Here is a 16,610-nt window from a genome sequence, read left to right as displayed (position 1 = left end):
AACTAATCTGTAACAGCAAACCCTGCATAACTGCTCTATTGTATCAGATGGAAACCAACTATCTAGATACTACAATGTAAAAAAAAAAATACACACATTGTACCTCAGAAAAATATGGTGCTGAAAACACAGGAAAAATGCAGTCTTGTTAAAATGTGGACTTGGTCCAATAATAGAATGAGTAGGGAAACTTGAACAGATCAGAGTCAAAAATCACTCTGCTTAAATCTTGAGGTTTTTTATTTGCCATTCAGCTTACATCAGTGTTAACATCTACTGAGAAATGCAGCCATTTACAATTTGCAGTTCAATGTGTTACTTTAATTAGTATGAAAATTAAAGGGCAACTATAGGCCAATGTGAATGATTATGGAAATACATGTGCATCACATGCTATGCTCTCATTTAATTAATCGTCTTGTAAACTATATCAAGCACTTTAAGTCAGTTGCTGAGTATAACAACTCTATTTTAAATAACCACTTAATACTTAACAGGATGTGGAGAAAACACTAGCACACGACTGCTTCTCAAGTTTCAGTGTCTGAGATTTTTTTAAAGCTGACCCAAGTCAACCCAAAGAATGTTTAACACCCTGTGTCTGCACACAAGAAACTCTGTGATGTACAGACATTCAATTACATTTTTTAAAAAGTGAGAAACATTTTGCAAAATAGTGACTTTAGAAAACTAATTGGCAGCAGCAAACTTGAGAGTCAAAAGCCAAAAGCTAGAGGGGACCTTTTACTACAGTAACTCTAGTCAAGGAAAATTAAAATAAAGGCATCTTTGTTTCTCGGTCAAATTAGCTGATTAAGAAATAAAACATTTTAACATACTTTAAATGCAGCATTAATTATTTATATGTAAAAAATTAAAGCCAGGTTCCATGAATTACACTTTGTGTGTGAATTGAATGTTACGGGAATACTAATCCTTTTACATTCATGCCTTACTTCATTAGGCAAAACTAAATATTAAGGGCTCTATTCATTCAAAAAATTCTTATGCATTCAAGTCACACCTTTTCTATGGCCTTTTTTTTAAAGAGTTTAAATTGTAGCACTGATTTTTAAGTATGATTCAAAAAAATCTGTCTACTTCTACAGGATGGGCTCTAGTAAATAGATATTTTTACAAAAGGCCAAGGATACAGTGGTGGGTCTTGCTTGTCATTGGTGAAAAAGTCCAAAGTAATATTGTATGATCTCAAAGCTGGTGTAACATAGGAAATCAGATGCATTACTAGCAGGGAAGCTCAGAAATCTCTGAACCTTTTTTCCTATAGTTTGGTTAGTAAACAACTCTCCCCCTTGCCCAACCCTGCCCCCTGAATTTATTGTTTCCAGTGACTAGGTGGTGCTTTATTCAGGTGAATAAAGAAAATAGGTGATTTACTCATGCAGATGTGTTCAGGGATGTACTTTTCTCTTGTCCATATATGTCCATTTTGGCAATGGTGTATCCTGTGCTTGGCTCCCTGGGGGGAGAGTCGATCCACTGAAGCTGCACTCAGCTGTGGGATGTGGTTAAACACTCACTAGGACTGAAGCTGGGACCATCAAAGTCTGTTGTCTGCTTTTTTTGAATGCAGACCCGTAAGTTATGGAGCTTGTTTATTAATTAATTTTTTTGCTAATACTTATGTGAATAGAAATAAGAATTGAACTCTGGTTTGTTTCAGCTTCTTTCCTTGGGTGTTTTGCTGTTGTTGTTTTTTACTGACTGAAGAGAGGAACAGCTATGATGAGCATGTTGATCTTTCAAAATAATTAGAAGATTCACTTAACATTAAAGTAATAACTTTAAAGGAGAAGGGGCTTGGGGGAGGAGAGAGAGAGAGAAAGGGGAGGGGAAGGTGGGGTGGAAAGCAAGAAATTATAAAAAAAAGGGTTGCCCAGAAGCTTGCAAATTGTCAGCTGCCTGAATTTAAATAAACTTTGGGGAAACAAAATATTTGAAAGTAGGACAAGGTGTCAGATGGTTGGGTAAGATTGATGTATTTAATAGTTTAGTTAATATGGGTCAACATCTGCCTTTAGTTACATCTGCACAACCCCCTGACTTCAGCAGTGTTGTACTTTTGCAACCAAGTTTGGACTGATGTTTTTAAATAGGCCCCAGTGCAGAATATCTGCAGAGAGCCTGCAGTGCTCAGTGCTGGTGTAATCAGGCAGCTCTGGAGAGAAGGGGTAATACAATATGTTATTGTTTCTCACGTAATTTTTAAAATACATGGAGGAGTAATATATTTTTTATAATAGGGTGCTCCCTGTCTCTTTAAGCAACTGTCAGATGTAGGATGTCCTCGTGCCAGAATGCTACGGTCTGCTCCCTCTGTGCAATTGTTAATTAAATCCATCCCTTATTGTAGAGCCTGCCTAGTCTCTTACCCATTCTGCTTATCTGTGATGCCAGATGATGCTCAGTAATTCATGGCCAACCTGCTCCCACCTTCAATAGGGCCTCCTGTGCACTGACCTTAACCAGCTTCACCTTTTCATTATTCCCAAGGAGAACAGAGCCCCGAAGGTAACAGTTTTATCAACTTTTCCTATTGACCAGATGACGGTTCAGTGATAAAGAAATGGAGTGTGCTTGAGCTGGAGGCCTCCCACACGCCATCACTCCCTGTCCTCTGGCTCCTGCTGCCTGCCCGGACACAGAGCTGTGCAAGGAAAGGGGACTGTCCTCAAAGGGCACCACAGGCTGCACTGCTGCTGGCAGGCAAAAAGCACCTTTGCCTATCCAGGTAATGCTACTCTGCCACTCACCCTATCAGCTGAAAAGTTTCTCAGCTTGCTATTGGGCTATGCCACCTGAAAAATCTCTTTTTCCCAGTGGTAAGGCAGATATACAGGAGCTGGTAGGACTTTTTTCATAGCTGACAAGCTGTTTCCCATGCACAGTGTCAAAGATTTAAAAGCCACTTCTGCAAATAGGACTTTCTGGCAAATATAGTCTAAGCAAATCTTCTATTATTACCACATGACTAGAAATAGTCCTAGAGTTCTCCTGAAAATGGGTACTGTACCAGCAGAAAGCAATATTCTCTTGGCCTGTACATTGCCTCAAGGGTATTTACTATGGTAATAAGATCAGTATTTCATCTCCTAAAATCACTGGGAGTACAAATGCTTATTTAAGTAGATGGTATCTTGATTACAACTGAGCTGGGAGAGTTGTTAAAGCCTGTTTAGGCTACAGATCTTTTAAAGGCAAAGGGCTGGTAAGCACAAGAACATCATGTTTCATATCTACCATACATTTTCAGCAATTCACAGTAGATGCACAGCACATCCCTTGACAAAATGGGCATGTACAAATAAGTCAGGAAGTTATGCCTGTTGAATGTTTTTTTCCCCTTTTTCTTTCCATAGAACTATAATGAAAAGAGAGATAAATCTCTCTCCATATCTAAATGGTTGGCTAGAATGAAGGAAATAGAGAGAAAACCACACTCTAACAGCACATGGGGCCATTTGAACCCCATTGTCCTGGGAGATGCAGTACCAACATCAGTTAAGACACAGAAAAACAAAAAGGGGAAAGATCTGCAGGTATAATGATTTGCTTCACCGCAGAGTAAGCCAGTGTCAGAGAAGTATCCTGTGTTCTTGAGATTCTTGTAGCCTACCATCTGCTAGCTCACAAACTCAGCAGGCTTCTTCTCTGGAAGTCCTGGAGGCAGAAGCTGCCAGTCTTGCTCAGCTGCTTTTTTTTGTTTGTTTACAAATCTGATCAAGAGAAACCATGGGTTTATGACAAAGGCATAGAAATGGAAGTTTAAAGATGAAGTTTCTAATCCCAAACTCCATCACAGGAAATGTTCACAGAAAGGATTATGTAGTTTAGAGATACAGAGATTCACCCAATTGGTTTATTTGAGGAAAAGCATAGTTTGATTTCTGCAAATCCAAAAGCAGTGCCCAGTAAAGTCTCAGGTGGTCCATAGTATTTCACATTGGTGATGTGGCATTGGAGGTGAATCACAGGAGAACAGAGCTAGAAGTTGCTAAAACAGATGTTCTCTAGTTTGCCAGGAAGCCTGAGCCCTTAATGAGGACATGTGACTGAAATGGAAGGCATTAGCAGTTTCCCTGCCGAATGTTGTTCTGTACTTTAAATTCATCGATACTGCTCCTTCTTTGCACAGTTATTAAGCTGAATATCACGGAGGTATGTGCATATTTGATGAGAGAAATAGTTGTTTGTGCTCTTTATATATTTCAGAAATTAAAGATTTTTCAGCAGGCATGATTCTGCCTTATGAGCCAGAATTTTCTCTCTAATTTTTTCCGCAGTCATGGAGCATAAACATTTGAAATAACTTTCACCAGCTTGATCACTGTTGTCAGACAGAGTACAAATGCAAATGAAACTAATAATTTTTGCTGAAGTTCTCTAGATTCCACCAGAATGTATGGAATTGTCTTTCATTAGTTAACAGTGCTTAACACTTATGTAGCAATTTCCATCCTTGGTGACAAGCTTATTAATCAATGCAACACCTCTGAAAGGAGTATTGCTATGTATTCCTATTAGAGTGTGAAATTTAAAATGTATGGATGTGCTCTGAATTGCTGGTCAAATAGCCGAAGAAATCTTGGTTTCGAATTTTTAAGTTTGTGGTTTCTTCCCCTGATTAGACCATACTCCTTTGACACACAGACTCCTTTATGCATTTAACAGATCAAGCTCCACTGGGTTTAGAGCCACACATCAGCATGGCCATACTCTGACTTTGAAATGTGGCGATAACAGAAACGTTTTCTATAATTGCTGCCTAGAGGACCTGAGATGGGGATACAGCACACTGCTGTGATTTGCTCTTTGCAGCTTTGTTAAGAGTCACGGGAGCTGGAATGTGTGTTTCCAGTGCACAGTAAAGAGGGTTGTGTTAAATGACCAATGCCTTTTTTCATGCTAATAGGTGTGACCCTGTTAGGCTAACAAAGAAGTCAATCCTGACATAGCAATGATAATTTTGTCTGGAGTGAAATCCATTGGATTCCCTCACCTCTCTTCAATGCCTGCTCTTGTAGGACGCTTATGGTACTGCTGATCAGCTCAGAAAGTGTCAGATGAGAGTGTTTTCTGCTTGCTACATCCTAGGAAAAAAAAATGTATTCTATCCAATAGGCTTGGTTTGGGAAATAAGTTTTGCTCAATGTTACCAGCTTTGCAGAAGCCACCAGGCAAATGCAGTGAAAAAGGCCTCCTATAAAAGGTGTAACAAAAGACGAACCATTTCTGTTGGTGACTAGAGGCATATCAATAAAAATCAACTCCTGCATATATCAAGTAACTGATAGCAAGTTTGAAAGCTTTTCCACTTCCCTGTTAGTGTCATTCAACTGCAATAAAACACATGGATTTCTCTACTACCCTTACACCTTACAGATACCAACACCCCCCCCCCCCCCCCCCCCCCCGCCCACACTCCCCATACTGCATGTAAGAAGAGCTTAAAGGGTTTTTTAAAAAAAAGGTACAGGGAAATTTTGGTTTTAAGTAGCTCAGTCCATTGCTTTTAAAGGTGAAATTGTCTAAACTGTAGCAGGAGGGGAATGTCTCATTGCCTTGCACTGTTGGTAGGCAGCCTGTGAGACTGTCAGCAGCCATGCTTAAATCATCCTGCTCAGGGGTGACAGCCCTGATGTGCTGTCAGGCAGGAAAGGAGCTTTTGGGATGTCTGAAGAGAAGACTTCAGATGACAAGAGCTACCTAAAAATTCACCCCTCTGGCAAGTCCAGCAAGCATTGTCCCTCGCTGGGTATCTTGACAGGAGAGAGCAGGGCTATGGCCAAGCAGTGCAGGTTCCCACATGCCTGTGCAAGGCATAGGCTGCAGTCCCATTCTCACTGTCTCCTCAATAGGTAAGTAGCTTGGTACTGCCCATGGTTTGGGGCTGAGGCTTGCAGCTGCTTCAGTCCCTCACAGATGCTGAGTCTGGCCCCTCAGGGCATCTGGTGTTTGGTCTTGTGCTGTTAATAGGAACCAGTTGCTCCTGTCGAAAAGGACTCTGTTTTGAGGATTTGTGCATCCAGACATTGTGAAACATTCATATCTAAAAGAAATATATGAGTTTTATGTTAGTTTGAATGAGAAGTATTTTATGGGTTTTTATGACCCAACCTGTATCTATTTCATTGCCTCATGCTCATGGAAGTCTTGTGTCAGCTGTGGGGAGCCTACAAACCTAGGAGAAGTTAAGGGTCTTCTAGAAACTCTTTCCAGGTTTAATTTTATATTTAGATGCTGTTCCTTCTCACAAAAGAAGGAAATCCAGGTTCACGAGACTTCAAGACTTGGGAAAGGACCTAGAAAATACCAAGGTTTATCTGCTTTGTCCACACACATACTGTTTTTGGAATTTGATTCCAGCTACAAGGCTTGGATTTGGATCTGGGTCCAAATTGTCCTTAATTCAAAGGCGAGACATTTATCCTACTGATGCCAATGTGATTTCTGTCACTGGTGTAACTGGATGAGGGTTTGTGCTGTGTTTAAAACCACAAATTTTTAGTTTGACCTATAGGTAACATAAAGATAGGTTTTAACTGGGAAGTCTAAATTTCTGGAAGTCTCTCTCTCAGTAGTTCTTATTAAATTCACTACCCCAGTGTAAAGTAGCTTTCTGTTCTAATCATAGCACTGCTGTACTTGGGCATGGCACATCAAAGGGGTTACCTTGCTCTCGTAGCAGAATCCTCCTCAGATTCGCTCACTCTAGGGACCCACACCAGATTTCCCCGGTTCTGCACACAGGCCAGATTTTCAGCTCCCTTTTAATCTCTGACAATTTGAATTTATATGGAAAACTTACAGGTGACAGTCTGGCTATGTTGAGACAAGTAGGATAGAAACCATGTCAGAACAGTCCCTGAAAGTCCTACGATGTGCTTAAAGCATTTCAAGAGAACCCTTGATCCAAAGTATCAAAGGGTTACAGTAAGATCAAGAAGAATTAAAACTGATGGTGTGCCAGAAATCACGTGCACCACAAGGTCATTACTCACCCTCGTTAAAGTGGTCTCAGTACTGTGGCCTGATCTGAAGCTTAATTGAAAAGTTTCAAATCATGCATTATAACGAAGACAAGACAGCCACTGCCCATTCCACGACCCCTGCTAAAAAAGGCAGATCAGTAATAGGGCAGAAATCTAAGCAATTGCTTGAGGATAATCAAGGCCTAATGAGGTATCCACTTCAGTCTTTCAAAGGTGGAGGAACCTCTTCCTGGCACTGGAGAGAATGCAAGGGCTGATGTGAGCAGGTTCCTGCATCCAGGGAACAAGCCATCTGACCAAAGTAGTCACCGGTGGGAATTCCGAGGGTGACACACTATCTGTGGAGCGGGTTTGCAGCTCTACAAAAGGTTACTGCCATGGCCAGGCAAGCCTCTTCTCAGCTGCCATCTTTTGCAATCATTTTCTGTTACCCCACACCTTGGCCCAAAGTGATCAAAAGGAGCCCATCAGGTCTGAATTATTAGCTGTGTTAGGAACCAAGAGAGTGGTAATGGGAGATATGTGACTGCTGATGTTATCAATTTTCCCTAAAAATTCATAAAACCCCCAAAATTTCGTTGATGTTCAACGTAAGTGTGATAACAAACTGCAAGTCACTATGACCCAAAGAAATCAAGTATCTCCTTACCATCTTCCTCTTTTTTTTTGTTCTATTATCTGTTCTAGCAGAGAAGTCAGGGCCCATATCCACATGATTATCTCCACATCCAGCTGCCAGGTTGTGAAAGCTACTCTTCCTGGGCTACTGCTTGGGCAGCTGTACTAAAGGGTTTGCATATGCCTCTGCCCAATGAGCAGTTAAGAGTGTGGAATCACCTTTCAGTCTGCAGAAGCCAATTGGTTTTTCAACTTTTTAAAATAGCCATTTTAACCGATTTTAAACCATATCTGTAGGACATGCTTTTGTCAGGAGAGGGTGTCTCTCCGGATTCATATCTGTTTGCTGAGCATGTTTGCTTGCTGTTTCTAATCTCTCCTGTTTTGATAAGATCTCCCTCCTGTCTTGAAATACACTAGCCATGGAAAGCTAGACTAGATAAAAATATTGTGCAGGTTTTTGGGTTCGGTGACAGAGGACAGCCTTTAGTGAAAGATTTGCTTAAAAGCATCATACTCAATGACAACTTACAAAAATTGTTTAGCGATATGGGACATTTTCTTTGGCCTTCAAGTTCCTCCCCAGTTTTAAGTACCTTTAAAATCAAAGTACCTACTTGCTTTGCTATGAATCCTACTTTAATTTTCTTTTGCTTTTTCATGTAATTTCCTTCAACTTGAAGCCTGATAAAGAATGCTAACATAAAAGAAAAGTTATAGTAAAATAATTAAACCCTATTTGTGCAACTGTTTGGATTGCTCTCTCGAAGATCATGAGAGGTGCAACTGGCTTCACTGGGACACCCTTGGATTTAGCATTAAACCATGTGTTTTGCTGATGTAAGACTTTTAATATATGACATATGGCATCAGCTCTATGAAATATTACTTCTTGGCTGACAGCCTTGCTTCTGTCTGTTGCTTGCAAATTAATACTGTAAGTCTGTGTGCATAAAAAGGTTGTCATCACCAGTGCCCGTGGTCACTGCAGGCTGCACCCACCAGCCTGAGGACTCTGCATCTGTACTTTCCTCCTGAGGTATTTGTGTGTTAAGCTGCTGGTGCTGCCCATGGAAGCAGTGGCTGAGCAGGCCTCCCTGCCGAGGAACCGGTGCCACTTTGTTTCCAGATCTCCAGGCCCTGTGCAGGAGGATGGGGTGCTGCCAGCTGCTGCATGAGGGCTGGAACCAACAGTGGGACCAGCAGTGAGAAACGGGCTGCCTGTACCAGGCTGAAGGTACAGAGCCGAGAGGCATTTCTTGATATATTGTTTCTTGTTAACAACCATTGATTGATTTAGCCATTTACAGAAATTTTTTTTACTCAAAAATGAGGACAAAATACAGATGGAGGGATGCCTAATGTGTCTCAGGATCAGGTACCTGCCTACTCCTCTCAGGAGTCTGCAAACCTCAGCTAGGTCTGATAATTTCAGATTCAGGGTTGCATTTTCCTCATCTGTTCCTGGCAATGTAATCGCCTGCTCTTTCCTAGGTCATTGCACCTAAGGAAAGACAACTCTCCAGGTCTCACTGCAATACCTTAGGTTAGGGATAGTTGAGCCTTAATTTGTCTATTCTACAGGTATTCTGCACGTGTGCATGCAGTGTGTGTGATGAGCCATAGACATGGACTGGCCACTGCTGGTTTGGCTATGAAGGATAAAAAAACCTTCCAAAGAACTTGCTATGCAGGAGCAGCATCAAAGTGAACCTTGTGACCAATATGCAAACCCCTATGTTTGCTGAGTTTTAAGTAATGGGGGGAAGAAACTTCTGATTGTTTTTTAAAGTGTAGATCCTGGAATCCATGTAGCAAAAAATAGGGCAGCTGAGTTATCAGCAGCTGATGAAAATATGAGAAGACTAATTATTGTATAGTCCTATTAATAAAATTGTACTGCGGCTCAAAAGGAAAAACAGAAAGTTGCCAGAGAGAGCCCAGTGAGTTACTTCAGGCAAAAATAGCTTCTATTATATGAATCAAAATATCAGCTTGTGTGCTTAGCAGAGAGCTCTGGACACTTATGGAAATTCAAAACAATTCCATCTATCCCAGTCCAGGATGGAATTAAAGTGTTGTAAAGCTTCCCTGGAAGCCAAAATTTATCTATTATGTAAGCATATTTAGATTTCATTTTGAAACGGTTGTTAAAGGCTATCCTTTGGCTGCACTCTATCCTTCTTTCTAACTTTTTTTTTAATTGTTGAACTCTGGGATTTTTATGCTAAAAAGAATGTACTTTCAGAACCAGATATGTCTGAATGACCAGTTACAGCATGTACTAACCCTGAGAGATATCCATTGAATCTGCTCCCCTCCTCCAATTTATTTGCTGTTTTTACAATCATGCCTTGCATTAATGTTCTACACTTAGCTAAACTGTGTGTGTTATGTTTTAGATGTATTTTTGTTTTGTCTAAAAAATTTCCAAATTGGCATTAAGTATTCCAGATGTAACCCCTGTAGCAGGAAACTAGTTATCAGATTCATATAAAATCACTGGGCAATAGAAATAACTCTGAGCAGAAAGCATTTTTTTTTCCCTTAGAATTAATTTAGAGGGAATTTAATGCCTGTGAAAGGTGCTGGATTGCAACATCAGAGAACTGAAGCTGCTATTTAACCACAGAGCGGTTACAGGATGGGAGATGGCTTTACAAGATTCCCCATGAGGACTGACAAAATATTTGTCTCAGGTTTGGTGCCTTTCATCTAGCTGGAACAACGAAGCTTTCATGTGTTGGTAACGGTTGCTCTCAGGTTGTTAGCTTTCACTTGGGTGATGGAGAGAGCCCTTGTATAAAAAAGGAGGGGATTTTGCTTTTGTGATATCTGGCTAACATTTATAATATGATTAAACCTAAAAGACTAGATTTACTACAGCTGAGTTGGTGCATCATTGTAAGGAACTGTTGTGAGTAACAAATTCAAAGCACCAGGTGCATCCATGCTGTCCCTGCCCTGTGCCGCAGAGGCAGGTAGAAGTGGAGGGGAAGGGAAGGAAAAGTCAGACTCTGGGACCTGCACCCCAATTCACGCTCTGCCAGCAACCCTGCAGTGCCCCTGGGCATGGTGCCACTGTGCTTGGACCACTTCAGAGGGACTCTCAGACCTATGTTTGCATTTTTTGCATTCTCTTGCACCTGTTTATCAGAGGAAAGATGAGAGTGGCAGGCTCTAAGCTGTCATTATTGGAACTATGCCAGGTTCAGAGTCCAATTCTCATCTTTTCTCTTTTTCCCCCTCAACATTTCCAGAACAGTTATCTCTGAAGGCCATGTATGGTGTCCATGGTTTGGGTCGTAGGTCTCAGTAGTCAGGTTGCTATTGCACAGGTTCAGACAATATCATGTGTGCTAACTGCTAGTCTTGCCAACTGCAGAAGACCCTGAAGACCATTTCTCATGATACAGGATATGCTTCAATTTGTATTTTCTACTTAGTTAAATTAATATGTTAGGTGTTGATGGTTTTTACTGACTTCACAAGGAGGGAGAGAAGGTGGTAGCCTCAGGGTAGTTCTAATTTCACACAAAGGGAGAGACTTTCACAGTACTGCCTGCCTCCCCTGAGCTCAGGGAAAGCAAATCACCCTTTTGATGTGTCCCGTGGGCCCAGTCTCACAGACCCACGTGGAACATGTAGCAGGCTGTCCACAGCTCTGCTGCTCTCACAGCAAGGCCAGCTGGAATACATCCATGGCTGAATGCACCAATGGACTTGTTACTGTAACACAAAGTCAACTTATGCATAAGCCCAGTAGGAACCAGTTAAAAGTTTTTTTCCTGGGAAGCCACATTCTTCTGCTAGTTGTGGTATGTTGGACAGAGGCTGCATTCCCTCATACTGGAATTTTCTGTATTAGCACTGCACAGGAGTGGGTTTATTTTGTAGTCCTTGAGATTTCTGAGCTTCATAAGTTTCACAGCCTTTATGCACCATGAAACCAAGATCTGGTTTCTAATGAGGCATTGCAGAAAGGATGAGCATCTGCTGACTTGTTGGTCTTCTGAAAACTGACGCCCTCCAAGATCAGAGGTGAACCAGTCTGGGATCATTTCACTGAAGACTGAGGTATTAGTGACACAGCTCACATGTAGCTCACTTATGCTTTTTGCACTAATTTTTAGAGCTAAAAGAAACATTTTCCTTTTCTGTTGTCAGTTTAGACCCTAGCGTACTGCTGAGAGAGCTCATATTGCTTCTGTTTTTGCAGAAATATGGTGGTTACAATCTGTAAAACACTAAACTAGGCCAAGTGGGCACCCTGCTTCAACATCTCCCACCCTAAACAAGCTTGTCATGTTCTGGGATTGTGGGCTCAGTACCATAAAGGCAATGTTTTAGGTTCACTTTGTGATGGAAGCTTTTTAAAGAGGCCTGTGAAATCTCTCTTTTGTCTAATTTGTGTGACTCCAGCCCAGCTGTGCTATTCCCCCTTCTTTATTTCATCAGAATTGCATGTCATATATACAACCCCCAAATTTACAGCTTTATTGAAATGGAGACAAGTTATGTCAGACTTTCTGCATTAAAATGTGTAATAAGTTACATTATATTGAGTTTTGTGGAAGAGTGGAAAATATCTGTTTAGTTTTGGAAATACTTTATAGAGTTATTTAGATGCCAAGTTTTTCATTGTTCTACTAATATCTTCCTGATCTGCAAGGTTTTAAAAGATATAACCAAGAAATTTTGCACTGTGGTGTTGTCAGATCTCAGACTTTCACAGGAAATAAAGTGGCAGATGTGATTCTGTAGAACAGGTTTCCTAAAATTGCCCCAGCCCAATGCTCCACCCCTCTCCTTTATGTACTTTCCCACCTTAAATTGCTCTTACTGAGTCAGTTTGCCAGGGATTCTGAGTAACTGATGAAGTGGACTGAAATATTCAATTTTTCCAGTATTTGTACTTTATGACTAATCTACATTATTGGTTTAGGATTTTTTCAACCCAAGGATACTTTCTACCTTAATTATATGGTAACCAACATTTTTCTTTTGTGGAGGATTAATATTTGGTAAACTGTAGGCCTTCCTCAGCCATCTCTTTCCTATACCTTCAGCCCAGAACCAATTGGATTTTTTCCCCAATGTGACTCTTTGGCTTCTCAGCAAGCCAACATGAATTTTCAGAATTGTGACAAAACTACAAATAACCAGTCAAACTTCCCCCACCCAAACCTTCTCAACAGTGTCCTTCTTTTATATCCTTACGTTCCTTTTTATTAAATTTGCCTTGGAAATCAATATGTCCTAAACGTGTAGAGTGTCTTGGTGGGGAATTTCATCAGCATCCCCCTAAAGGAACACTGCTCTGCTCTTATGTCCCTGCTGCAGATCCCTGTGAAAGTGGATGCCAGAGCACTGACTGATCTCACCTCTCCCAAGCACTAATTTAATTTGCAAAGTGTTGTGGTTTTTTTTCTAAAGTGTGTGAACTTTCCTTACTCTGTGTTCTTGAAACATGAGTCAATGCTCTGTTTTCATCTGTGTGGCCTCAGTATGTATCCTGCTTTTGCATAAAAGCCTTCAAAGCTTTGTGGCAAAGATGGAAAAGAAATAGCTTAATTTCAATGGCAATGAAATTAAGTTTTCAATGGGTCCTACTGATCAGAAGTTTGCAGTGGTCCTTGCCAGTGACACCCTTATTGGTGCTAATGGCCAAGCCACCACACTTGGGTGGCTGCGTCTATTGTCTGTCTTGATCACTGAAAATTATCTGAAAGCAAAGGTGAGCAGTGGGAAACAGCTGAGCTGCAATGCTCTGTTCACTGCAGCTACAGAGCCAGGCCATGGCCTGTATGCTGAGGCAGGGGGCTGGTGAGATCCTGCTGTGTAAATACAAACAGAACCATGGAAGATTATAGTTTTCATTGAATTCTTAGGGGTTTTTCCCTATCCCAAGTTCATTCTTATTATTTGTGTTTGAAATCATCTGGCCTTTAAATAAAGAGTTAACACTGCTCTATGCATTATGCTGGCCAAGCTGGGGTTTGAATTTCTTGTTTGAAATTTCCCTTGTTTTATCATTTCAGCTGAATAGTTTTAATAACTTCTCATTGTGAACCCTGGTGCTGTACAGTAGGCTGCACATCACTGAGAAGCTTCAGTCTAGAGGTAGCTGCATTTCAATGCCAAGGGAAATAATAACTGGATGGATGGAAAGCATCTGGGATTGATGTGGTTTAAAGGTGCTGTTCATGCAAGCTATTATCAAAGAGGGAGTTAGGGATGAGATTCATTCTTAAAATGCAGGTGCTCTCATGCTTTCTCTGACAGATGTGTTCCAACAGTGTTTTGAATTCTGTTTAAATTTTGAAAGAGCTAAACCTTCAGGCTCTTCTCTTCCTTTCTCAAATTCATTTCCCTGTTTAGATGAAAAAGAAACATTTTGCAACTTACTTTAAACTTTCTTCAAAAGAACTGCTGAAAATAGAACATTTCATGTGAAGCACATAAGCTATAAATGAGTGTTAAGCACGGGAGAAGAAGCGATTTTAAATGTGCTAATGGACAGACATTACACTGTAGGAATTTACCTAAGAGAAAAACTGAGATGTGGAGGGCCTGCCAGGTGAGGATAAAACCCCAATAAATGAGCCAAATGATAGAAAAGTATTACCAGAGTAAAGAGTTGTACATGTGAAATAAATACTGAAATGGGGAAATAGTGCCAGCAAAGATACTGAAAGATGGAGAACATTTTGGTTAAGTGATGCAGGAGCATGTACACAGAGCCCATATTGAAAATGCAAGCTCTTAGGGAGAGATATCTCTCTCTTTTGCTCTCTCCCTGCCTCATTTTGACATTTTTTCTCCTGCTCATGATGGTAACATCACACAGTTTACAGCATTAATGGGCAAAGCTTCTTCCACCTAAATGTGCCACAGGCTTTTTCACAGTGCTCTGTCACTCGTTTTCAGGTGTGTACTTACCTCAAAATTTCCAACAAACTCTTTTCCTCAGATAATTTTTGATTAATTTTGTAGGTCTCCTGGCTGGTGATTGGTTTCTCTGGCTGTGTGAAAGTAGCAAAGCAAGTGGGTTGAGGTTTGCATGATTTGTGAATATGAAGGGGAAAGAAAAGGAACAGACTAAGAAAAAGAAAATACCCCAAAGGAAAGAAATAATGGGCAATATATTTCCTTTTGAACTTTTTCAAATCAGCCTCTGGAAAAGGTGTCATAAAGCCCCCAGAAATGAGTAACAGCACAGGGACAAAGAAAACTCTGTTACAGATGTCCCTGCAAGTCTATGAGCAAATTGTTTTTTCTAAATAACTCCAGAACATTACATGGCCTTAACAAGTTTCCCAGGACAGGAACTCCTAGTTTATTACTTGCTCACATTGTCATCAAAAATTAATTTTGTCCCTGAAAGACAAATTGGCTGGTAGCTTATGAAGTTAAATGGAAAGAACAAGTGAGCATCTGTTTCTTCTGCATTTTGTCTCCTTGGTGTCTTACATATAAATGAATCAGAGTGTTCAAACTTAAATTAAGATCTTTGGCTAGATAAACAGTTAAAACTGGTTCCCATAGCTACCTCTCACACATAGCTGTGATTGCATTATAATCCCCTAGTAATCAGGTCTAAATGAAAGAAAGATGATAAGGGTGCTATTTTCAGTTTTCAGTACTGATTTTTATTAGCTCTCAATCAGATCAGGACTGCTTTGCCTTTCATCACATTGTGGCAGTGTTTGTGGAATCATTAGAGTAATAAAGTGTAAATCTTACCAAGGTGCATTTTTCTTGAGGTGTTTTATATAACGAAAATCTGAAGATTACATTGGCAGGTACAGGAAAGATTTGTTTCTGCAACTAAAGTGAGGATATAATGTATGCTATATTCATTTATTCTTTACCCAAGCGAATATCTAATGAATTACCTTGCCGAGTAAAACAAAAAAATAAAAATATCCAAAGAATCAGCCTGTCTGAACATGGTCCTAATATACTGTATATTGCCAGTACTGAGTTTAGTAGTTTTTTTTAATTTGCCTTATTATCTTGTATCATATCTCTCCCTGTGCATTACCATCCACAAATGAATTACAGGCAGAACCACAAGCACTGCTATTACCAGCCTGCTGTTTTTAGTAAACTAGTGCAGCCCAATAAAACATCATGTTGCAGCAATATATAAGTATTTATTGTAGACTAAATTTCAGCTAAACAAAAGCACACAGGGAGGCCTGATCCTGCTTCGAGGAGAGGCAGTGGCACAGCTCGAGTTTGGCTCAGACATCGTCTCACCTGCATCCTTGATTTGCAGTATCCTTTGAGGTAAATTTTACTTAATGACTTTACTTTTAAATTGTTCCTGACTGCCAAATTTAGAAAAGACTTTATCCAACCTCCAGAGGTGTTCCTGGGTGTTTCTGCAGGCAGAGCTATCCTTTAGCACAGAAATTGCTTTGTGTGGTGTTGTAGGATTGTTCACAGAGTTTGCAGGTGTGCCCCACATTTGCAATTAACTCCCAGTTTAATACTGGAGTGATTTTATTTTCCCACAGAGTTGGTTTTTTGGGGGGGTTGTTTTTTGTGTTTGTTTTTGGGGGTTTTTTTGGGGGTGTTTTTGTGTGTGTGGTTTTGGGGTTTTTTTTTGTTTGTTTGGTTGGGTTTTTTTTTTTTTTGTTTGTTTTTGGGGTTTTTTACATCTGGCGACTGTTACTGTAGCATAGCTATTAAAATGTCTCCCCATTTCAAATATTTGAATTTCATATATTCTGTATTTAAATGAGTAGTAAACTGTCCAAGTACTACAGTATTAGATAGTTACATTCATACATACAACTGCAGAAGTATCAGGTAGCAGCAGCAATTAGTCAGAAAGTTGAAAAAAGATGTGCAAACAGCTCTCTGGTTTTCTGATTGTTTTTAATGTACCTGATATTGACTTTAACATATTTTACTTACTTTTCTATAAAAGGTGGATCTGTTCAGCCATCAACTAATGGTGTTTGCATA

The 16,610-nt window shown here is 40.2% G+C and overlaps 1 long non-coding RNA gene across 2 annotated transcripts in view; it reads left to right on the top strand.

Annotated features, from left to right (window-relative positions):
- Positions 1 to 16,610, top strand: part of LOC135305115 (uncharacterized) — a 57,428-nt gene that overhangs the window by 19,034 nt on the left and 21,784 nt on the right. For both annotated transcript variants that reach the window (XR_010366406.1, XR_010366407.1), the window contains exon 3: positions 2,566 to 2,752. This is a non-coding gene — a long non-coding RNA (uncharacterized LOC135305115). The remainder of the gene's footprint in view (positions 1 to 2,565; positions 2,753 to 16,610) is intronic.

This window comes from Passer domesticus, chromosome 7 (genome assembly GCF_036417665.1).
Source record: "Passer domesticus isolate bPasDom1 chromosome 7, bPasDom1.hap1, whole genome shotgun sequence".
In the NCBI taxonomy this organism is placed as follows: Eukaryota; Metazoa; Chordata; class Aves; order Passeriformes; family Passeridae; genus Passer; species Passer domesticus.
This window is presented reverse-complemented; position numbering and strand designations above follow the sequence as displayed.